Source organism: Peromyscus maniculatus, chromosome 15, assembly GCF_049852395.1.
Source record: "Peromyscus maniculatus bairdii isolate BWxNUB_F1_BW_parent chromosome 15, HU_Pman_BW_mat_3.1, whole genome shotgun sequence".
NCBI classification, from domain to species: Eukaryota; Metazoa; Chordata; class Mammalia; order Rodentia; family Cricetidae; genus Peromyscus; species Peromyscus maniculatus.
Genome location: NC_134866.1, coordinates 72,639,742 through 72,664,591, shown reverse-complemented (window position 1 = coordinate 72,664,591; position 24,850 = coordinate 72,639,742). Strand labels below are relative to the sequence as shown.

Below are 24,850 nucleotides of genomic sequence, written 5' to 3'. Positions count from 1 at the left end.
AATGTGGTTAATGCAGACGTATGGCATGGCAAATCACAGGCAGGTATTCTACAGGCAGTTGTTTCACCCACCACCTAAAATGACGAAACATTCATTCCTACAGAGACATAGCATCAAAACCAATGGCGGAAATGGCCACAGTCCACTGTTGTTCAAGTTGTAAGATGCCCAGTAAAACAACCAGATGTAAAACAACCGGATGGAAAGTTACAAGAGACTATAAATGGGTTCCTATGAATTCAAGGAAACTGGTACTCAATACAGCTTCACACTCACACTCTGAAAACTGGGGTGATACCTGTTGTTCTGAGCTCGAGAAGACTGGCTATAAAACAAAGGCAGCTGCATCCCGGGGGAGAAGACAGTGCACAGCTCTGCATCAGCACCACTCAGGAGTGTTCCCTTCATCCTTCATGTTGACTATACCTTGCATTTAGTGATGCTCTAAATCCCTCCAACCTAAACCATCTCACTAAACTGCTAGGATTAAAGATGTGGTGAATTTCCAAGCAGGATGAACTTAACTTTACCTCTGAGCAATGTATTTACAGTCTTGCAGTCTAACATGATACTAAATTAACCTGTACAAACACATGCCTAATGATCCCTTGCTGGCCAGCTAGACTGGCTGGACCAGTGAGCTCCAGGCACAACCTTGCCTCAAAAAATAAGATGGAGAGAGACTGAGAAAGACACCTGATGTCAAACTGTGGCTTCCACATGTACACACACACATGCATGATTACACAAGCATGCATATAAATGTACATACTCTACACATGCACACACACACATGCACACACACTCATATATGCACACACATGCACACACACTCACATGCGCACACACATACACACACTCACATGCGCACACACATGCACACACAGTGCCTGAAAAGTCATTTGTTAAATTTTGCTTCATCAGAGAAGACAATGAGATATTTCCCTCCCTTCCCTAAGAAGAAATTGTCCAGCCTACTATAGTCTGTGTATGTCATGTGAACTCCTAAATCTAGACATACAAATCATGCTATTAGGGTGTAAACTATATTTCTAACATAGGGGAAGCAGTTAAATGACGGGTGTTACAATGACAAAATTAGGTCAACAACCCCTTTGTCAGTCTATGGGCATTTCGTTAAACTGCTTTATGAAATCCGAAAGTCTGGGGTCCTCTGATCCCAAAGATTAAATTGCACCTTTACTCTATCAATGAGTAAGTGGCCATCTGGTCTCCCAGGCACATCTCTACAAGAAGCTTTAACTTATTTATGCCACTGGGGACGAGGCAGTGAATTATTGCTCAGTGCTATTTAATGTACAAGAGTGAAATTTATTAAATGACAATGAAGCAGTAATTACTAAACAGCTCCCTGGTGGCTCAAAAAGTCAGTAATTAAATCCCACTCACCGCATTAGGATTGTTAGTCCTTAAACAGCACTAATGGAACAGTCTAGTAAATGGTACCTTGGTGTCCTGAAGGGGGCATTTCCATGTGGCAGGCCTGCCATGAGCAAACACAGACAATCTGGCTGTTGCCGGGGACGTGAATCATCACAGAGTAGACTGCTCCAGTCTGGGATTTGACTATGCAGCTGAACAAATACTTCATGCAACAATCTCCCTTGGAAGTCACTGGCTTCTGCTCCATCAGGCTGCCCGACTACAGGTATAGCAAGGGAACAGCCCCATGACAGGCCAGGCCTGTCTCAGGTATCAATCACACCCACGGCTCCAGGGCACCCTCTCCCATAAATTTCTTTTTGCCATGCTGACACATGAACGAAGGACATTTAAAATTAAGTCACAATCTGGCTAAAAGCTAGACATCATTGAACACATCTGTACTCCCAGAATTCCTATGGCGTGCAACACACACACACACACACACACACAGATATTAAAATATGCCATATGTCTTTGTTGTGTCTTTGATTCTCTCCATCTGATTGGTTTCCACCTCACACTTTCATTTTTATCTCAGAATGTCCCTTCACTAGCCATGGTGTCCCTTCCCTCCAGACAGAAAGCCCAGTCATGTCAATCAAAATTCACTAAGGAAAATCCATCTTCCCAAGATGGCTTTCTCTGATGAGACTAAACAATGAAAAACTCGAGCTTTTTTTCCCAACATTTTAGGGAGGCTGCAGTGGTCGTCACCACTCTCTGTCGCAAGCTTCATCATGCCGCCCAGGGATGTCGAGAAGAAGACAGATGCCAGAAAGTCGACTAAAAAGACAAAGACCCAGTAAATAAGTCTGGTAGCAAGGCCAAAAAGAAGAAGTGGTCCAAAGGCAAAGTTCAGGACAAGCTCAACAATCTGGTCCCGTTTGACAAAGCTACATATGACAACCTCTATCAGGAAGTTTCCAACTCTAAGCTTATTACTCCAGCTCTGGTCTCCGAGAGACTGAAGATTTGCCGTTCTTTGGTTATCAAGCTGGTTTCAAAGCACAGAGCCCAAGTAATTTACACCAGAAACACAAACGGTGGAGATGCCCCAGCTGCTGGCGAAGATGCATGAGCAGGTTCAATCAGCTGTACATTTGGAAAAATAAAACTTCATTAAATTAAAAAAAAAATACAAAAGAAGAGAAAAACTCCATAGCTACTTTAAATTCCCCACTCACCACTTCAGATTCCAGATGAGCTGACAATGGAAACAAGTTGGCAGTGTTTGTTTTGGTTTTTGCCTCCCAAAGTGACAGGCACCCCACCCAGTCTTGTTTCCATAGACGTAACAGGCAAACTCCATCCACGGCCCCTCCGTGGAACTTCCAGACAAAGGCAGCACGTAATGAATGTTAATACGAAATCACTCTGGGCAGTAAAAAGAGCACACGGTGAAAAGGCTTTTAAAGGAGATACATGATATCCTTATCATTGGATGAAAGTGTCAAAGAGAGTTAATCGAGGAACCAGTGAACTGGTGAAGAGTGTCAGGTGACACGGGGGTGGGGTGGGGGTGGGGTGGGGGGACCAATGAGATCAAGGAGATAAAGTTCACAGAGGGGGACAACGGGTCATTAATCACACAGATCTGGGCAGACCCTCCCAGACTGGGATGCCTGGAGAAGGCATTCTAGAAGAAGCCAGAGATGGCCGTGAAAGCAGTGTTCCCTCCTAAGTGCTGGGGAACACACCTGACAGAAACTTCCCATAAGAACGCAGCATCAGGGGCTGGAGAGGTGGCTCGGAGGTTAAGAGCACTGACTGCTCTTCCAGAGGTCCTGAGTTCAATTCCCAGCAACCACAGGGTGGTTTACAACCATCGGTAATGAGATCTGGCGCCCTCTTCTGGTGTTCAGGTAGATGCAGGCAAGCAGAACACTGTGTATAGATAATAAATAAATAAATCTTTTAAAACAAAACAAAACAACAACAAAATGCAGCAGCATCAGGTCTTACAATCCTGTCCAATGTCAGGGGCAGTACTGGCTACTCTTACTTCCTGAAGTTCTCGTAAGTAAAGTTTAGAAATAACATGAAAATATGGGGTTGCAAAGACTGTCCAGAGCAGAGACTGAAGGGGAATTGTTGTAATCAGACAACCTTCATGGGACAATTAGTTGAAATCAAAGTTTAAAAAAAAAAGTTAACTACACACCAGGATTACATAAAGAAAATGAATGCTGGATAATAGACAGTTTGGGTTTTTTACTACTGGAGCTTTAAAATTATCAAAAAACTTTCACTGATCTGGACTCTCTTTGAAAAGGAAAACAGTTAATTATCTAAGAGTTGGGGATATTTGATCTTTTTAAGCAGTCTGGGAAACACTAATGCACTTCTTTCTGTGAAATCATCTTTCTGTGGAGAGAGTAACTGCCATCCTCTTTGATTCACTTATTGTGTGTGTGTGAGCGCATGCGCACACGATGGGGGTGTGTGCCACAGCACACCTGTTAGAGGTGAGTCGCTTCTGTCTGTCCAGCTTTCCTGAGTCCCAGGCCTGTGAGGCCAGTTCCCTTACCCACTGAGCCATCTTGCTGGCCCATCAAGGGTCATCCTTCCTTTATGAAAAGTCACTACCATCCTTTGGGGGCTCCCAAATGGAAGCAGGCTGGTCCTCTGTCAAGCACCTCTGACCTTCCTAACGTGACCAGAGTCACCTACCCAGACTGTAGAGGTTAGAGCAAGACAGAGCGTCCTCCAGTTGTACCTAACCTGAACCCACTGAACATCGGCCCCTGCCTGCTCCCCTGCCTAGGAAGTTCCCTTGCGTGAGCACCAGGACTCTATGAGGGCCAGGATATGACAGCAAGGCCATACCTCAAGCCCTGTCGGGCCCTCTGAACTCAACAAAGGGTCCCGAGTAGGCAACAATTATTGAACGAAACTCACAGAAAATCCAAGATACCCAGCAGGCAGTTAGGAAAGGCTCTGTCTGGAGACCAGCACACATGCCCAGCAAACACCAGAACACCAGCACACAGTAGCAAAGGGTCCAGATCCAGAACAGTGGTCTACACTAGAGGACTGGGGTTGGCCGGGAGCCTTCCCCTTGACCTGCCACAGATTCCAGGAACAAGGGGCAGCAGCAAGATACCAAGCGAAGGGACTAATAATCTAAGAGCAAACACTGCAGGTATAGCACACCATCAACAAACCTCTGATGTAGAGGAGCCTCAAAAGCCGGTCTCCAGACAAGCAGCAGAGAAAAACACGACTCTAACCCCCTCCCCCCAGCTCCCCCTCTTCCAGCTTCCCCTCCCCCCAGGTCCCACCCCCTCCTTCCCCAGCCCTCTGCTTTCCTGCCCTGTGCATTCCTGAAAAATGATCTGTCCACACTGTAAGCGTGGTTTGAAGTCACATGCAGAGTCTACACAGATATCCCAGCACATATGTAGTGATGGAAAGAGAGGAGCAGACCACAAGTAGACAGCCACACTGTGTGCACGCTGACAGGACGCTAAGTATCTCTCAAATGCCAGAAGCAGGGTGTTTTGTGACAGAACTTTTCCTGGGGAGACACAGCACACACATCTACCCACCCCTGAGAGAGAACCTATGACAGACCCAAGTACAGATACCGCCCACATCCAACCTGGTGAAGTGGTGAGTTTTACTGGGGTTACTTAGAGGAACATAGGTGTGGGGTCACTTACAGGAGCGGAAGGGACTCCAAGACAGTTGCGTCACCAAGGCCCACCCCAGCATGGGTTGTCATGGGTCTGGGGTCGTTCAGAGATTCACTATGACCATGAATAAAGTGTAATAAGAAGAGGACTGATTAAATACTGGTGCCTGGTGTTCGTGGCACCAGGACTGCCACCAAGGGCGTTCCCCAGACGCAGCAGCTAGCCATACCAGCCCAAGGCGTATGAAGTCAAAAACCACAAGATGACATGGGTTCTGTTTACATGTAGGCAGGGTCTAATTTTAACATATATGTCATACAGTTGTCCAAGCCATTGAGCTGAGTAAGCAAGTTTGATTACAGAAGCAGAAATAGCAGTTAGTCTTATGACCTACCATTTTGCTAGAAGAGCAACTTTTACAAGATCAGTCAATTTAAGAAGAGTCTTCAACATCTCTGGGGTGGGGAGGGAAGTGGGCTGCTAGGGTACGGCCTGTACAAGGTACATGTTAGAGACAGGTTTGCCTTTGAACTCTCAGCAGAGTTAAGTGTAAACTTTAAATGTAATGCTAACCATCACAGGGGGACAGCTCACACTGAACCTGGAGCACACGGCACAGTCTGCGGGCAGCTCGGTCTGTGGGCGGCTCAGCAGGTTGGAGAATATCCTTTCCAGGTGCCTAAACCTCTTCTCAGCAGCTCTGCTGGTTTCTGCTTCTTCCAGGCAGCCTTTCTCCTCTGAGAGCTTCCTTCAGTCTAAGAGGGTCTCTCAGCTTCATTGTTTACTCTGGCAGGGAGGGACCTAGTAAATCTGTTCGGTTTTGGGAACTTCCTGACTCTGTTTTGAGTTGTTTACTTTCCTGCTGAAGAAGCTTCCGGCAGGATTGACTGTTTCAAGCCTCGGAAGACAACTGTGATACAACACAGAGGTACAGCTCTGATTCAGTTAGGATCTCATTACTTAAGTCATTGGGGGAAAAAAACGAAGTTCATTAATTGCTATGAGCAAACAAACAAATGGAAGAAGTTTTCATTCTTTTAAGACACTAGGCTAAAATCAAACACATGCCAGCGCTCTCTCTGCAAGGTAGAACAGTATCTATCCTGCCTTCCAAGACGAGAGCCCACTAGCCCGAGACAGCACATTTGAACAGAGCGCTATGAACTATGGCCTCCCTGTAAGGACAGAGCAGAGCAGGCAAGATCCACACAGGTTGAAGGATGGGAGACGGGCTGTTAACACAGAACTCCACCTGGACCTCAACTCTACCCATATCTGCCTCCAAATTCTGGCAGGGTTGAGTCACCATCTGGCCCATGAGCATTCCTGGCTACTTTCTCCATAACCAACTTGGCAAGAGTCCTAGCAGGTGATCTCCAATCTTCCCCTTGCCAGCCAGAGGCCTGAATACCAGGAAAACAGACACCTGTGAAGGCCCTGAGAGGGAAGAGCATGGGGGCCAAGGACCTACAAGGGGGCCCCAAGACTGGAAGAGAGTGAGCACAGGACTGATTACAAGTAAAGTTGGGGATATGGGCAAAATCAGATCACGCCGTCTAAGTCTTGGCAGGAAACATGGACTTCATCCTAGTTTGATGGGGGAAGGGTGCAAGGTTTTAAGGAAGTCACTATAGTCTGACTTACAGCCTAACTTATCTCTTTAATAATGCTGACAGTGGCTGTGTGTATTCAAGGGATCCTGTGGGAGCTCAAACCCTAGGCTTCGCTGAAAATCCAGTGCAAAAACTCAGGATATGCCAGAGCCACAAAGGGGGTCTTCCTGATTCTGTTTTCCCACGTGCACTAAAGCCCAGCTTGCAGAGCATGCGCAGGAAAGCAACAGACTTCACCCCTCACTCAAAGCCCACGGTCCACAGTGTTCTGGGCCTCTTCTGAGGAATGAACTGCTTTCTGGAGCAACACAGCAACTCTTCTTTCCTTGATAAGTTTGTTTGGTTTTTCCTCCAAAGACGAAAGAGAACAGACAAAAAAAATATATAATAAAAGACCAGCAAGCTGTGGTGGTGCACATGAGTAAGACAGGCTGAAGATGGTAAGGCAGGAGGAGAAGGAGTTTGCTGCCAGCCTGAGCTACACTTGGGTCAGTGAGGTGGCCCAACAGGTTGACACTGGCCACCAAGCCTGTGTTCAATCTGGAGTTCAATCCAGGGGACCCACATAGTGAAGAAGGGAACTGAATCCCCAATTTGTCCTCTGACCTCCACATGTGTTCCATACTACATACATACCCATACGTGTGTGTGTGTGTGTGTGTGTGTGTGCATACACACACATATATACATATAACATATATACATATAACATTTTGAAGTGAAATCATGCAGTATCCGACTTTAAAATAAAAGACAGTAACATTCTATTACTAACTTAAGCAAATTAGCTCTTGAGTCACAGTAGTGAATTTCCAACCCTCCATGACTATGAACATGCTTATCCACAGAGTCCCATAATTAATTGGATAATGCTCTGAAAATAATCACCCGAGCTTTTGCATAAAATGTCTCTTTAGAAATCCAAAGCAGGCAACTAGGCACCAAAGCAAATCGCCACGGCAGATCGTGACCAGCATCTTCCGCACGTGGAATGCCATTGCGTGATCCGAACTCCAGAACTCTGAAAATACGGATCCCATTTATCTGGAGCCTTCCTGTCAGTAGTTACAGTGCTTTACAAATATCATCCTCATAATAACCCCATAAAGAGGGGGAGAGTTTGCTATAAAATTCATTGGGCATGAAGAGTTGGCTCGGCTACTCAGCAGCTTGATCCAAAAGCAATTATTAAAATTAATTTTTAACAGCAACAAAAATAATTTGACCGAAAGAGTAAACTAATAGCCACCAGCCACCTACCTGTGGCACATTTCCTCCACACAAAGGCTGCCTCTCCTGGCCCCACACCCAGAATTACTCCTGGGAAACCACCCACCCCCGGGAAAGGAGAGCCCAGGGCCTGGTGCCTGCAGCTGTCTGGGAGGTACTGGACTTCAAGCTGCAGTAGCGCTTGGTCCTGGACTTAAGGAGCCCTAAGGCTGGCTGCAATGTGCTAGGGATTATGATCTAATGAGAAAAGGCTGGAGGGAGAGGCGTCCTTCATAACACCCCGGGCTGAGTCACAAAGAGCCCGAGGCCAGGGGACTCACTGACCTCTTTCCCCAGCGATCTCCAGTAGGTGCACATCTGCAGACAAGAAGCAAAAGGGGGTCAAAGGTCTCCATGGGCGGGCAGCTGTGCACAGAAGATGATGTCAGTTCTTAAGCCCTCTCCCAGGTGCGCCCAAGGGGCAGAGGTCAGGCCTCCCTTCCCAGCCTTCTACTTCTGTGGTGGGCTTCCTTCTGCTCTCTTAAGCCACTGAGAAGCGGGCGTGAGAGAGGACTAAAGCTGGTTCTGTGAGGCCTGCACAGACCTGGAACATGTGCTCACTTTTCCTGGTTCTTAAGTCCGGTATTATCCCATGTACCCAAGAGACAGGTAACTGAAGAGTCCAGGCGAGGAGGCCTTTCCACAGCATGGCTTCACTTCCCGCTCTGCCATCTGCTAGGTACATGGTTTACACAGTTACCTAGACTCCCAGAGCCTCTGCTGGCTCCTCTGTAGAATGGGTCTAATCCCCACTAGGGTGGATGGAAGATTAAATATGTTAATGAATGTACTGTGTGTAGTGGGTAGTCATTCCAGCTTTGACCTGTAAGTTCCAACCCCCATTGAGGCTTCGGTAACTGTCACACCTAGAAGGCGGGGCCAAGAGAGGACCCTGAAGACCTGAGATCCAGATGAGCGATGCTGTCTCTGTTCCTGGGCCGTGGATGCTAGAGGTAGACCGAGCAGAGTTCTCCAGAGAACACCACCGGACTTCGACACACCTTCCCCAGGCCCTGCGACCTACCTATCCCTTCACTTGTAAGTTATGCCACTAATAAACCTCCCTTTTAACTACGTGGAGTGGCCTTAATAATTTCACCAATAACTGTGCCCAGCACGAAGTAGATGCCAATGGTTAATTCTTTTCAGTTCGCATGAAGTCGGCCTCCTCCTATTAACAGATGCTTTCGTCCCTATTTACTATTCTCAGATTCAAGAGAAAGGCCAGCCTGGCCAACAATTTCAACAGGCTTTGATCAGGCAGAGCTGTTTCAAGTGGTCCCACTACTTATTAGCTCCACAATCTTGGGAAAATTGTCCAACCCAGTGTAAAGGGTAGAAATCAGGGTGACGGTGGAGGCTAGCTAATATTCCCATCAAAGGATGAACTGTTGGGGGGCCAGTGGGAAAAATAACTTTTCTTTTTAAAAACGGCTCGGCAGTTGGCACTTCATTGAACCTCCCTCCCTTGGTCTCCAGAGAGAACCCCGCAGTACTGAAGAACAGGCCTTGGAAATAATGTTTGATTTGAGTGCCAATGTCGTCAGTGGATGGCGGGGTGTACCTCCACGTTTTATTACTTTTTTAGAAACTTATTTTGTGTGTATGCATATGTGTGTGCCCACGGCACACGCGTGAAGATGACAGGGTGACATGCAGCATTGGGCTTGTTCTTTCCACCATGTAGGCTCCGAGGATTGAACTCGGGACATCAGCACATGGCTTTACCTGCCAAGCCATCTCATAGGCCCGCCTCCAAGCTGCAAAGGCTCGATTCATCTGCGCAATGCTGCCCTTGAATCTATGCCAGCCGTCCTCAATGGCCTGGGGAAGCCTGACTGGGTCTGGTCTGCCTGAGAACTTGCAAACTGATCAAGATCATTCCCAGCTGCTCTCTTGAGACGCATGCCCTAGACTAAATCTGGAACAGCTCCCCTCACCTGCTCTGGCCCTCCACTGGGTCTCAGGAAAGCAGGAAGATGTCACCGATACACTAAGTGTCTGAGCCTTTAGGGAAAGCTCGCTCATTTGGGAGAAAAGGAATCCACTTCTGAGCCCCGTGTCTGGGACTGGAAAAGCAGCTCAGACAGACACAAAGGTTCCTCAAAGGGCCTGGCACACACACACCTGCCATGTCCGTGGACATACTGAAGACTCTAGACATTCCCTTACAAGTCATCACAATGTAAAGTGATGTTGCTATATCCGAACTTAAAATTATGATGGAGTCTGTGTGGCTTCCACAAATATGGGCATCACTGTGGCTCATGTTGAGAAAAGGGGTGGGGGATGAAAAGATTTGTAATAGCAGGAGAACAAAGCACAGACACCTTTTAGGGTGGTGTCTGCCCAAAAGGAAATAACCACTGAACAGCAGAGACACACAGCAAGATGTTCATAGAGGCCCAGGAGGTACAGTGAGCCTCCAGTGTTTGGTGAGGGGGCTGGAGGAGGAGACTTGACATCGTTTCCCAGAGATCTCTCAGCTGACCAATGTTAGAGCAGTCAGGCTCCTAAGCCCGGGGTTTTAGCTACTTGATCCCACTAGCTTGTTTTTATCTCAGTCAGCCCCAGTTTATAAATCAAGATCAAGGCTTTCTCCAGGATATGCTGCAGATGGATCCTGACTCCCCTCCTTCGTGGGTGAGGGCAGCAGCGTAACCACTGCAGGAGTGTGCTCCTGGACCCTGACTCTGTGGTCCCTTTTCTCTTTCTAAAAGTCCTGGGGGTGATGACAGCAAGACAGAGAGGACAGACGGTCCTGTCACGACCATCAGAGCAAATAGCAAAAGAGAACCAAAGAAGTTCAAGACATTTAAAGCTGTAAATCCCTGATTATGGGCTGAGGGTGTGGTTCAGCTGGTAGAAAGTTTGCCTACATACATGAAGTCCCAGGTTCTACCTCCAGCTCTGCACATGAAGTCCCAGGTTCTACCTCCGGCTCTGCACAAACCAGGCCTGGAAATCCCAGTACCTGGAAAGTGAGGGCAAGAAGATCAGAAGTTCAAAGTCATCCTTAGCCACATAGTGAGTCCAAGGCTCCTGGCTACATGAGACCCTGTGAGGGAGAAAGGAAGAATGGAAGGGAGGGATGGGAGGGAGGGAGGGAGGGAGGGGTGGGAGGGAGGGATGGGAGGGATGGGAGGGAGGGGAGGGAGGAAGGGAGGGAGGGAGGGAGGGAGGGAGGGAGGGAGGGAGGGAGGGAGGGAGGGAGGGAGGGATGGATGGAAGGGAAGTAAGAGATTCCTTCACTTTTCCTGCATCAAGCCTTGCACTGTCAAATGGGTCAAACTAACACAACCCAATGTCTGGAAAAGCCCTCAGGGTCCAGCAACTAATAGAAAGTTGTTTTCTAAAGCCAGACCCTTATACGGTAGGAATTTGTCATCCGTGTTTTCATAAGCCAACACAGTGGGTCTCAACCTGGGAAGCTAGTGTGCTCTCCTTCCCTCTCAAGGACGAACTCGGTCAGCAATGTCTGCAGACACCTTACGTGGTCCCAGCTGGGGGATCGAGCTCCTGCCTTCCGGTAAGTAGAGGCCAGGGATACGGCTGAACATCCTGCGTGTACAGGAGGGCACCCACAACAAAGAACAACCCAATGCAAATGTCATTAGTGCTGGCATTAAAAATCCCTGCTTCAGGCACACTCTACCGGAACAGGGCAGCTAAGCAGGGCCACAGGGGTGTCTCGATCATTTCTCCATTTCTGAACCACATGCCCAGCGTCAAAGTTCTGAGTTAAATGTGCACGTGCTGTGGCTCCACACAAATACGTCATTTTAAAGAGCTCTCCCATGAAAGCCTGAAGTCCCCACTCCCACACGGTGAAGACTGCCCATCTCACCAGTGATGCTAAAAACAAGCACCATCTTAAAGGAGACCTTCCAAACCACCGTTCTTTGTCTCTTCAAACAACGAGCTGAGACGTCTGTGCAGGCAAGCCAAGCAAGCCCAGGGTTACAGATTAACAGCGGCTTCCTCAGGCTGGCTCTCCCACCTGTCAGCTCCCAGCGGGGGAACAATAACAGCAATGGCATAGACATGGCCTCATCTGACCAAGCAGACCCCCAACCTCTGCCACCTGGCCTTAAGAAGTCGTCACAGATGCAGGCCTGTGTGAAGCCGTAGCCCCATCTCCCACGCCCGGCGGTCTGTGGCAGGCACACACTGGCTAATGCTTACACATCAGATGCTGTGAGACTCCCAGACAGAAAGCACCATTTATAAACGCTAACGCTCACCTTCAGGGGAATGCCCGATAGTCGTTTTTATTGGGCCTCTTCCACTGCAAATCTGTAAAGCTATTTCCTATTTCCAAACACTAATTGCTATTTTCCTCTTAAAACAAGGTTTCAATGACACCAGTACACAGCACATAAAACCACATTTCCCTGAGGGAAACAAATTACGTGTTGCTAGGTTGGTACAGGCTGCAGGGTGGGACTGTGAGCAGACCAGGCCTGTAAATGGCATGTGGTGTGTTGGTTCTCCTAAATAAACGTAAACACTTCTCACCCAGGTTTGGGGCTGCGTCTCACCCTTCCCAACTTACATGTTAGCCCAGGAAGTAATCCCACAAACACCAGTGCTCAACCAGAAGGCAATTCTCCCAAGAAACACACGCTCACTAATAAATCTGACCACGGGGCAAATTGAATCTGTTAAGTGGTCACTAATCTTAATTCACAGTAATGTACACACTGCAGAAGTCTCTTGATGCCAAAGGCAGAGGAAGATCTGGTACATGCCAGTTTCCAGAGTCCCTGTCGGTTCTGAAGCAAGAAGCAGCCCAAGGACAGCAGGACACTGCCCAGCAGCAAGCTCCACTCCGATGAGGACCGGTCAGGACAATATGTCAATGCAGTACATGCTACATGCCTGAAAACAGCCCCAGCTACCATGCACCCTGGGGGCCGGGCAGAGGAGAGGGAGCAGTTAACCTCACTGCTCCGGGCATCAACTCTTACCTGTAAGCCTTCTGGCTTCATTGATTTCTGAGGGTTGTACAGAGCAGGCATGATTAGCCGCACCTGTCAGATTAGGGAACTAGGCCATCCTGCCTGAGGTCACAGTCTGGGACTGAGAAGCAGTCTGCTGGACCTTGCATATTTCCTGACCCCAGTAGAGGTTGGGGAAGGCAATGGGGACTACCCAAGAATTCCTTTCCTCCAATGACCCTGATACAAGCTTTCTAATGGTTTTCAGTTGGTAAAATATTTAAAGGGGTGCATAGTAAACAAACACACACACACACAAACACACTTCTAACCGTGTGTACGTGGTCATTAGCTTTAATCAGAAAATGCATGTCCTGCAGAGTCTTGCTGCTTGTGAGCTACAGCAGGCCCCAGAAAGGATCTGAAGCTATGCCCTAAGACCCTCTGGGGGGCCTCATGGGAAAAAGAACTGAACAAAGAACTTGGTTCTTTCAGGAAGATCCAACAGTTCCAGCCTTAGGAAAAGAGGGAAATGGAACTGAGGTGATAATCAGGGATTTTATCCTGGTTGTGGGAAAAAACAAAAAACAAAAACCACACATATACCATAAGAGGTCATCAAGAGAAAACCCAGGGCACAGGGCAGAAATGGAAGACAGGGGGAACCACAGCAAGGGTCTCTGACTTGTGCTGTGAAAATGGAAGTCAATGCGTGCGAATATGTCACCTTCGAGGCTGCCTTCTCTACAGAGGGCCTCCTGGGAACTGGGAGCTTCCTTGGGAAGTAATTAATAACTCTACTGATGCCTTTGTATATGGAATCTGTGAGTGCAAAACCAATCATGTAACAACATTCATCATTAATGACGAGTTAGGATCCTTTGAATACAGAGCCCTGTCATATCCCCAGCATTTAGTTATGTAAACATATACACTATGACATAAATCTCCATTCACTTTTTTATGGTTACAGACCCCTCGAAGAGCATGGGGTAGGGGACAGAATTGTGCAGAAACCCCACATACAATAAAATAAGTAATTAAATTAACAAAAGGTGCCTTCATGAGCAGGCAACGGTGGAACACTTTTCCTCTAAAGAGTATGTATGCTTTCTATTATAAAATATCCTCCATTAAAGCTTGGGTTCATGTGTGAGGAAGCTGAGAACACCCGCCCAGCTTTTGTTTACACTTTCACAAACCCTGAGGAAAAGAATCAAGCTTTCCTGACATGTGAATGAATGGATGAAAGGTTTTCCAAATCAACTTTCTATCAACACACATGATTCTTAATTAGCTTCTAATTTGCTTCATTTTGCACCCAGACGATTTGGAGGTCAAGTAAACATTACTATCCTCCTCCCAAACACAGATCATAAGAACTGCAACTCAGTGCCAATGACAGGCCCCATAAGAAGTCTAACTCTAGCCAGGCAGAGGTGGTGCAGCCTTTAATTGCAGCACTCGGGAGGTAGAGGCAGGCAGATCCCTGAGTTCAAGGCCAGCCTGGTCTACAGAATGAGTTCCTGGACAGCCAAGGCTACACAGAGAAACCCTGTCTTGAAAACCATAGATAGACAGATAGATGGTAGATAGATAGATAGATGGATGGGGATGGATGGATGGATAGATGGACGGATGGATGTCTAAATATATAAATCTAAGTCTAAACCCCAGGCAGTAAGGGTGCATCACAAAAATCAAATCACCTCCCAAGGCCTGGTTTTAAACAAAGGAAGCTAGCAATGAATGCTGCCGGGCAAAGTGAAGTCTGTTCTCCTTGTTCAAGCTCTAAAAACCCAGAAAACACTAACGCCCCCTCCCACGGCTGCCTCTCAGGTCCACTTCTGGGGCTGCAGCAAGCCCGCCAGCTTCCTCTCCATGAGCCCTGTGATCTACACTCCAGACAAGCTTGTTCTGTAGCTGTCCGTGAGGGTGACCACAAATGGACCTCTGACCCACTGGGAGCCCGGCCATCTGCTGGCTACAGCACATGCCCTGGAGAGAGGGAAGAGTCCTGTCGAGGCAGTATTGGCAGTAGCCGGAGACAGAGGAACTGAGTTCTCCCCCTTGAGGTGACACAGAAAGCCCCCATGAGCATGGTCAGCTGCCTGAGTCAACTTTCTGTTACTGTAATAAATACCGGCGATAAGGAAGTAAGAAAGAGCGTCCATTCTGGATCACAGTTTCAGAGGTTGTGATGCATTGCTGTTAGCCTCGCTGCTTTCGGCCAGGCTGCAGGTGCTGGGAGTAGCATGTGGTAGACCAAGCTGCCCACCTCGTGGCCAACATGAGAGAGCTTCAAGGGCTGCTGGAGCCCTGGCATTCTACCCATATCACCCCAGTGACCTAAGACGGCTCACTAGGCCCCACCTCGTAAGGCTCCGCCTCTCCTTAGTAGCACTATGGGTCGGGAACCAAGTTTTTGACATGGGAGCCTTGGGGAAATATTCCGGACACATAATACAGAAGCTGCAAAGAAGAACCGATCCCTGGCCATGGCAGCCAAGTGGTGACGCCTGATGCTTAACCTACAGGGGCACATACTTAACTTAGCTGGAAGGACGGATGACAGTTAGCAGATGAAACCCACCAAGCATCAAGCAAGCATGTGCCCTTGGGTCAACGGGGACTTAAAGAAGTTTCTTGGCTTTACAAGTTCTCTTTGTCAACCTTTAATCTTTAATTAATCTCCTATAAGCACTCCAAACATTGTAACTCCCTGTACCGTCGCCATAAATCTCCCCTGGTTTATGTGTTAACCAAGTTAAACGGTGGAGATAAACAAACAGCCAGGCTTTGAGTGGCCGGCCTAAAAGCAGCGGTGTGCCCTCTGACCACGCTGGGTTTACCACTGTGGATTTTGAGGCACCCTGCAAGACCTGGTTTCCTTGGTGGCAGCCCACAACAGCAAGGTTACAGTTCCCAAGCTGGGTGTGGACAGCCGTGGACACCCTATGGAAAATGTAACCCTTGTTCTGTCCCCGAAGTAATCAAACACACCAGGGAGGCTGAGGAAACGGCTCAGCTGGTGAAGTTGTTACCATGCAAACGTGAGTTCAGATCCCCAGAACCCATGTGGAATGCCGGGCATGGTAACACAGGCTGGGCATGGTAACACAGGCTGGGCATGGTAACACAGGCTGGGCATGGTAACACAGGCTGGGCATGGTAACATAGGCTGGGCATGGTAACATAGGCTGGGCATCCCAGCACTGGGGAGGCAGAGACAGGTGGATCCCCTGAACTTGTTGAATCAGTAGGAGGCCCTGGCTTGATAAAACAAGGCAGAGAGCAATTAGGAAGACACCCAGTGACGTCTGGTTTCGGCACACATTTCTGCATGCACCACACACACACACACACACACACACACACACACACACACACACACTTTGACCTCCTGATCACCCTGCAGCACTTGGCGCACACACATTGTTACACACTAGGCCTGATGCTACAAGCAAGAGATGACCAGGCACCAAAAAGTGTACTTAAGGAGAAAAGGGAACCCCAAGCCTATTTATTTCTAACATCATCCAGACTCCTCCAGGGACACTAAGCCATGAGGCCATCACCCCTATCCTAAAGAGACCACTCCCACGGAACCCAATGCAAAGGGACTCAGGCACACAGCACTATGACAGCCCTGCCTCCCAGGCTCCCTCAAAGTCACGACCCACCCGCAGGAGCCAGTTTGATCGTATTATGTCTCCGCTTTTTAATGTGTAAATACTCTCAAGAAAGTATCTCACTCTATAAAAGCCACTTGGCACCACTCACAGATTTTAAACACAATGGTGCACTGGACTGATCAAAGGTTCGTTTTTAGCAACTGTTCACTAAAAATGCCCACTGCGCACCTAGCAGACCCTAGGGGCGCAGGGGATGAGGGGAGAAAGCAGGACAGGTAAGCACCGCGGCCCCCATGGGCTTCTGCCTGGCCATTTGATCTCTTACATTAGAACGAAGGGCACAAGCCCCTCCCAGCTCCCCTATTTGCCACTTAGGGCTGGTGCCAAGAGAGCACACACAGCATTCTAGAATGTTCTGCCTCCTGGAACACATGCTATTTTAAATCCGCATTTATGTAGCTCAGGCTGCAGCCATGTGACTTATCTCCACCCTGCCACCCAGAAACTACCTGTCTTCATCCTGGGGCTTATCAGACAGAGCAGCACCTGGCCTGGGGGACACACGGGTGTGCATATCTCAGGCTCCTTGGGGACCCTTCTCCATGGAGGAAACTTGGTTCCTTCAGGTCACAAGGGAAGAGAAACAGGAACAGGGCAGCCAGGCCCTCCTCACAGGCTGCCTGGGTCTGTCTGTCCATTTCTCCATCGGCTCACATCATATCTGACGGCGCCCTTCTAACTTCCTGGACACAGTCAGAGAGAAAAGCTCTCAAGAGTCCCTAAAGTACAGCCAACTTGTGATGAGCCACAGTCTTGAAGGGAGAGGATAGCACTTGGACAAAGCAAGGGGACGTTCACCTCCGAGGATGGTGAAGCCAAGGCATGTGCTCAGAATTCATGCGACAAGGACCACTTGCCTTCTCTACCCTCACCCCAGCGGGCCCTTCGTTTCGGGAAAACATCTGGCCACCGTCTCACCTTCTGGGAGTTCCCAAGGACACTGTGCCCACACGACAGGAAGATGTCTACATCCCCCACTGCCAACTTGCAGAGCTCCCGAGTGTGGTGATATTTTATTTGTACTGAAATGTTATTTTAATTTTATGTTAATAAATAAAGTTGCCCTGGGGTCAGAGCTATTAGAGCCATAGTGAGAGCGTGGTGGTTAGAAGAGCTAGGTAGATTTCTGTGTGTTCAGGGATACAGCCAGTATTGGAGACATACGCCTTTAAGACCTGGAGGGCGGTACTTACAGGCAGTGATGAGGCAGTCATGTGGTTGGGTTTACAACCAATGAGAAGGCAGAACAGAAAGATTATTTAAACAGGGACACAGGAAGTACCTCCCTCTCTCGGGGAAGCTAGGAGCACTGCAGGAGGTAAGATTTTATCTCTGAGCTCTGACCTCTCGGCTTTTCTCTTTTACCTTGGCTCTGTGTTTCTTATTTTAATAATACGATTGGATACATCTACATCTGGCGCCCAACGTGACAAGAATCCATTAAAAACTGCTTGGGGCCGGCTCCCTAGCCGGAGCAGCCGGCTCCCTAGCCCCAGCCCAGGTCTGCTTGGGCTCAGGCCGGACTGTGAGCTGCTTGCTTAAAGCCAGTGCTACAAACAGCTCAGGCCTGCCCTGCTAAACAGGGCCCCTGGCTGTAAAGCCAAGCCTTGACTCGGCTCAGAGGGAACAAGTGGCTGGCTTTAAGCTTTAGCCGGCTACCCCTTCACTTTCACTTTCACTTTCACTTTCGCTTTTGCTTTCTCTCTTGCTTTCTTTCTGTCTCTCTGTTTCTCTCTCTCTCTCTCTCTCTCTCTCTGGATTTACACCTAGGACTCTAGGTGGCTGTTTTGAAATTCGCTCGGATTTCTACTGTTCTACGCAGATTTGGTAAGTCATAAAGGAAACTATTTAAAAGACAAATTTTTTCCACATTTAAAAAAATGGGTTTCCTGTGTACATTGGAAGAAAATTGGGTTTTGTTTGAAATTTTAGGCAGTCTGACAATGGAACAACTATATGAAAAGATTAGTATTATGGGAATTATGCAGTTAATCACCATGCTTATTCTCATTTTACTATTTAAAAAGATAGTCGATTTAAGTGCCAGGATAACAGCTTTAGAAAAACCTGTTAATTTTAACAGTGAAGTTGGTTCAAGTTTGGATCATAAGGTTACAGAAAGAAAGCCTGTTTTCACACAATCATCCTTAATTTATCCTGTAACCGTACAGCAGATGCCTGATCAAATGGCTACACAAAATATCTGGGCTCCAATTGAACTGATGGATTTTAAAAGGTTTAAGGAGGCAATAGTATCTTATGGCATGCATTCCCCATATGTAAAGCAAATGTTAAACTCTTGGTCAACATATAATAGGATTATACCACAGGACTGGCGGGACCTTGCACAAGCTGTTCTGGAACCCAGCCAGAGAATTCAATTTCTGACTTGGTTTAAGGAGGAAGCTAGAAACGTAGAAACACAATGGAGGGATAAAGGAATACAAGTTTGTCAGGATCAGCTTATTGGAGAAGGCCAATATGCTTCAATACAAACACAATGTTTATATGATGTTCAAACCGTAATTTTATGTCGAATGGCAGCCTTGAATGCATGGGACAGAGTTGATGAACCAGGAAAAAAACATGAGTCATTCACAAAGGTTATGCAAGGCCCTAAAGAATCTTTCACAGATTTTTTAGAAAGACTGGCTTCAGCAGTAAACAGAATGGTCTCAGGATCAGAAGCTAGTAAGGCAATAATTGAAGCTTTGGCATTTGAGAATGCGAATGCAGCATGCAAAAGAATAATCAGGCCGTTAAGGGCAAGATCTGCACCTTTGGAAGATTGGATTAGAGAAACAATTAATGTTGAGGTTGATGAGCATGATACGTGGGTAGGAGAAGTAATTTCAAAAGGTTTGAGGAGTGTTAGATGTTTTGGGTGTGGAAAGCAAGGACATTTTAAAAGGGACTGTAAACAGGTCAATCCTAGAAGCAATGTTTCTTCAAGGAACAATGGCAACAGAATGCCCCTTCCTTCTGGAGTATGCAGAAGGTGTGGTAAGGGAAAACACTGGACCAACGAATGTAGATCAACAAAGGACAGACAGGGTAATCCTTTGCCTCAGTTTTCGGGAAACTCCCGGAGGGGCCTCATGCAGGCCCCCATAGCAAAACCAGTTCAAACCTTTCCTGCAGCTGTAGAGGAAATCCCTGCTCTGAGTGATTAAATAACCAAATGACTATTGGAATAAATCAGGCTGGTCAGGATGATGAAAAAGAGAGAATAGAAAATTCAGGAGAAAACATAAAGAAAATTTTTTGGCAAACTTCTATTAATGAACAGAGACCAAAATTAACGATAAAAATAAATGGTGTTTTGTTGTCTGGTCTGGTAGACACAGGTGCGGACATTACCATAATTGCACCAGAATTTTGGCATCCAGCTTGGCCTCTTCAGGAGGTAAACGTTCAACTGTTAGGAATTGGGACATTATCTGGAGTGAAACAGAGTGCAAGATGGCTGGAATGTATAGGTCCAGAAGGACAGAGAGGAAAATTAAAACCATATGTCGCTAACATAGCTATGAACCTGTGGGGTCGAGACTTGTTGCAACAATGGAATACTCAGATTAAAATCCCTCCAATCTCAGAAACAAATCATAAACTAGCACATGTTTCTGAGAGAAATATTAGAAGGCATTATTTTGAGTGGTCACCAGCCATCCATATTATACAGGAACAGGGCACAACAACTGATAATCTTCCAAAAATACCAACAGCTCTACCTTTAAAATGGTTAACAGACAAGCCTGTATGGGTTCAGCAATGGCCTTTAACAACAGAGAAACTCCAGGCTTTAGAAGAGCTGGTAGAAGAACAGTTAAATGCTCAGCATATTGAACAGTCAACCAGCCCTTGGAATTCTCCTGTATTTGTTATTAAAAAGAAATCTGGTAAATGGAGAATGGTAACAGACCTTAGAGCAATTAACAAAGTAATTCAGCCGATGGGCTCTCTACAATCTGGAATTCCTTTGCCTACTCTGTTACCAAAAGGATGGCCTCTCATAGTTATTGATTTAAAAGACTGTTTCTTTTCAATACCCTTACAAGAAAAGGACAAAGAAAGATTTGCTTTCACAGTGCCTACTTATAATAATTCTCAACCGGTTAAAAGATTTCAATGGAGGGTCCTCCCACAGGGAATGTTAAATAGCCCAACTCTGTGCCAATATTTTGTACAACAGCCATTGGAAGTGATACGTAAAAAATTTCCTAAATCTATAATTTATCATTATATGGATGATATTTTACTAGCTGACTCAAATGCAGATACTTTAGAAAGAATGTTTGAAGAAGTAAAGAAAAATTTGCCTTGCTGGGGATTACAAATTGCTCCTGAAAAAATACAAAGAGGAGATTCTATTAATTATTTAGGATATAAAATAGAGCTACAAAAAATTAGACCCCAAAAGGTGCAAATTAGGAGAGATAGACTACAGACTCTTAATGACTTTCAAAGATTATTTGGAGATATTTCTCATCTACGAACTATTGTTGGGGTAAAAAATGATGAACTGACTAATTTGTTCAAAACCTTAGAAGGTGACAAGGACTTAAATAGTCCAAGAGAATTATCACCTGAAGCTGAGAAAGAATTGGCCTTGGTAGAAAAGAAAGTACATGAAGGGCACGTGGATCGTATTGATCCAAAGCTGGATTGCATTTTGGTTATTTTACCTTCTAGGCATTCTCCTACTGGAATATTAATGCAGAGGGAAGATATTATATTGGAATGGATATTTTTACCAAATAAACCAAATAAAAAATTAAAAACTTATGGGGAAAAAATCTCTGACTTGATTTGGAAAGGAAAATTGAGACTTCGTCAATTAGCAGGAATAGACCCAGCAGAAATTGTCGTACCTTTAACTAAGGAGGACATTGAAAAATTATGGACAGAAAGTGAACCTTGGCAAAGAGCTTGCAGTAATTTTTTGGGAGAAATTAACAGCAAATATCCCAAAAGCAACAGAATTGATTTTATAAAGAGAGCTGATTGGATCTTGCCTCGAATTGTACGGCAAAAACCCATATCTGGAGTTCGTACATTTTATACAGATGCCAACAAACAAGGAAAGGCAGGTTACAAATCAGAAAATTTAAGTAAAGTGGTACAAAGTCCTTATAATTCAGTGCAAAAATCAGAATTGTATGCTATTCTGTTGGTATTAATGGATTTTTCAGAACCTCTCAACATAGTAACTGACTCTCAGTATGCTGAAAGAGTGGTATTACATATTGAGACTGCAGAATTTATCCCTGATGCTTCAGAATTAACTTCACTATTTATTCAATTACAAGATACAATCAGGAAAAGGAGTCATCCTTTATATATAACTCACATCCGATCTCATACTGGTCTGCCAGGCCCTCTAGCACAAGGCAATGATGAGATTGATAAATTATTGATAGGAAATGTGCTGGAGGCCTCAGAATTTCATAAAAAACATCATGTCAATAGTAAAGGTTTAAAAAAGGATTTTCCCATAACCTGGCAACAAGCCAAAGAAATAGTAAAGAAATGTCCTACTTGTTCCTTCTATAATCAAACACCATTACCAGCAGGATGTAACCCAAAGGGTACTCAGAGGAATGAAATCTGGCAGATGGACGTGTTTCACTTTGCAGAATTTGGAAAACTGAAATATGTACACCACACTATCGATACTTATTCAGGATTTCAATGGGCAACTGCTTTGAGTTCTGAAAAAGCTGATTCTGTAATCACTCATTTGCTAGAAGTTATGGCCATTATGGGTATACCTGCACAAATCAAAACTGACAATGCTCCATCATATGTCTCTGTTAAAATGAAACAGTTTTTTGCTTATTACAATATAAAGCATATTACAGGTATACCACATAATCCTACAGGTCAAGCAGTTATAGAAAGGTCAAACAGAACTCTAAAGGATATGCTAAATAAACAGAAAGGAGTAACAAAAACCCCCAGAAATAGACTGCATAATGCTCTATTAACTTTGAATTTTCTGAATGCCAATGAGAAAGGAACAACAGCTGCAGAGAGACATTGGGTAATAGAAAAAACTACAGAATTAAATCAGCCTATATACTTTAAGGATGTGCTGACCTCAGAATGGAAGCCAGGGTATGTATTACGTTGGGGACGAGGTTTTGCTTTTGTTTCTATAGGAGAAGATAAGCTGTGGGTACCATCAAAATTGATAAAGGTTCGATTTGAACAAGAGAAACCTCTTAATTAGAGGAGGTGATAGTTCATCAACCAGCATGAACATCCAATTTAAACTAACTTGTACCTGTAACACATGTCTTTTCATTTAATCAGATAATAACTTGCCAAAAAGGAACATCCCCAAAATTAGTCTAGGGGGAAGGTTTTTGTTTTTGTCTTTTAGGAGAATGAAGGTTAAGGAATCTGAAGGACACAAGACAAATGAGACAACTGAAGAAAAGGGACAAATCATCTATCCCAGGAAACAGAGTATATTGGAGTATATGGCATATGGGTATATATTATCTAAAAAATTTTATGTCTTCTTAAATGTTTGTTTCTGCTTTTCTCTAAAGATTTAACACTATTGGTTTTCTAATAGTCCCAGTTCAATTAAAATTTAAAGCTGACTTTGGAGTTGGAGAATGGCTCTCTCCTTCTTTAAACTCAAGCATGTTGTTAAAATGAAAATACAAACTCCCTGTATCATGACAGAATAAAAGAGCCATTTTCTGCTATGGGACAGGACAAAAGCCAAATTAATTAAGGGACTATTCTATTACTAATCTCAACTCTTTGATTCTATTCTGATTCTTTAAACTTTTCTTAAAGTATAAATTTTATATCAAAATTTACAAGATTAATATATATATACATTTTAAACTTTGTTAAGATATGAATGGTCATATAGAGTACTAACTAATTCTAGAAAAAAGGCTTCAATTAGCTGCATATATATGTCTTTGTGTTCGAGTCTCTTATCAGTTTTCTGCAGGAAATCACGGCCAGGCCTAACATCAACTGAAGTCTCCGGAAAGAAGATGGGGCCCCACAACAACAACAACAACAACAATTCCACGTGGACAATAATAATATCACTAAGCTGACAAACATCATCTACAGATCAGCTTTGAACTACAAGGTGCTCAGAACAATTTTGAGATGACTAGCTGAGATGATCCAGTCTCAAAGACTACTTGAATAAGGACTTGAGATAAACCCTGAACTTTGGCTTTATACACAGACTGGATAATAATGAAGGATATAGTTACCTTTCCTAGAATTTGACAATTAACCTAAATTTTTCTTTCAGGATAAAGATAACTTCACCCATACCCAGCAGGAAGCAATTTTAAGAATATGACACCCACATTGCCAAAGAAGTGGTGTGGGGCGGGTGGTTTTTTGGTTCTTTTAATGGGTTTTGGGTCTGGGATAATTTTCAATTGTTTAGGGGGGTTGGTTACAAGTTGTTGTCAAGGGTTAGGAAAAAGGCTAAGCAAAGGAGATTAGATTTAAGGTTCTTGTTTAAAAAAAAAAAAAAAAAAAAAAAAAAAAAAAAAAAAAAAGAAAGAAAAGAAAAAGACAATTACTAGTTTTAAATACTTTACATTATTACCAACTATTAGGATATAAAGAAATGAAAGTTAGTAGTTAGACATTACAATAGAAATTGTAGTCATATTAGATATGTTTTAAAAATTGAGCAGATATATTTTAGACAGGTCATCTTCAAACCCTTCAGAGATCTAACGAATATGGCATTTAAAATATTTTAATAACTTAGAAATTTTTCTTTTTTGAGACATGTCAGCTCCTGGCAGTACCAATCTACTTCAGAGAAAATATGGGCATTAAAGAAACTGCATATGGAGTTAATTTTCATTGTGGCAAAAGTTAGCCACTGGACAACAAAGTATCCTCAAATCAACAGGACAAAATGGACAGACAGAACACGAAACAAAGGACTACCGATTCCTGCCAAAACAAGTATGGTTATGGCTTTATCAGAAGGCATCTTCTGAGGCCAGGACAATATGGCACCATCCCTGAAGTGGCCTTCACAATCTGGAAAAGGTACAGTGCCCTTTTCTTTGAAGGCAGCTGAACAGGCAGTGGGCCGATGGCTTCTGTTGTGCAATGGAACAGCAACTGAAAGCTCACGCCTCTCAATAGTAGACTGGCATTTAATAGAGGGATGTGGAGAAGGGCATGCTTAGATGAAGCCATATATACACAGCCAAGAAGAATGGACAGCTGAATTCAAAAAC

At 45.2% G+C, this 24,850-nt stretch overlaps 1 protein-coding gene and 1 pseudogene across 1 annotated transcript in view; one reads left to right on the top strand and one right to left on the bottom strand.

Moving 5' to 3' along the window:
• The window catches only part of Lhfpl2 (LHFPL tetraspan subfamily member 2), a 159,672-nt gene that overhangs the window by 116,518 nt on the left and 18,304 nt on the right, over window positions 1-24,850 (bottom strand). The window lies entirely within an intron of this gene.
• Window positions 2,184-2,576, top strand: LOC102915170 (small ribosomal subunit protein eS25 pseudogene; annotated as a pseudogene).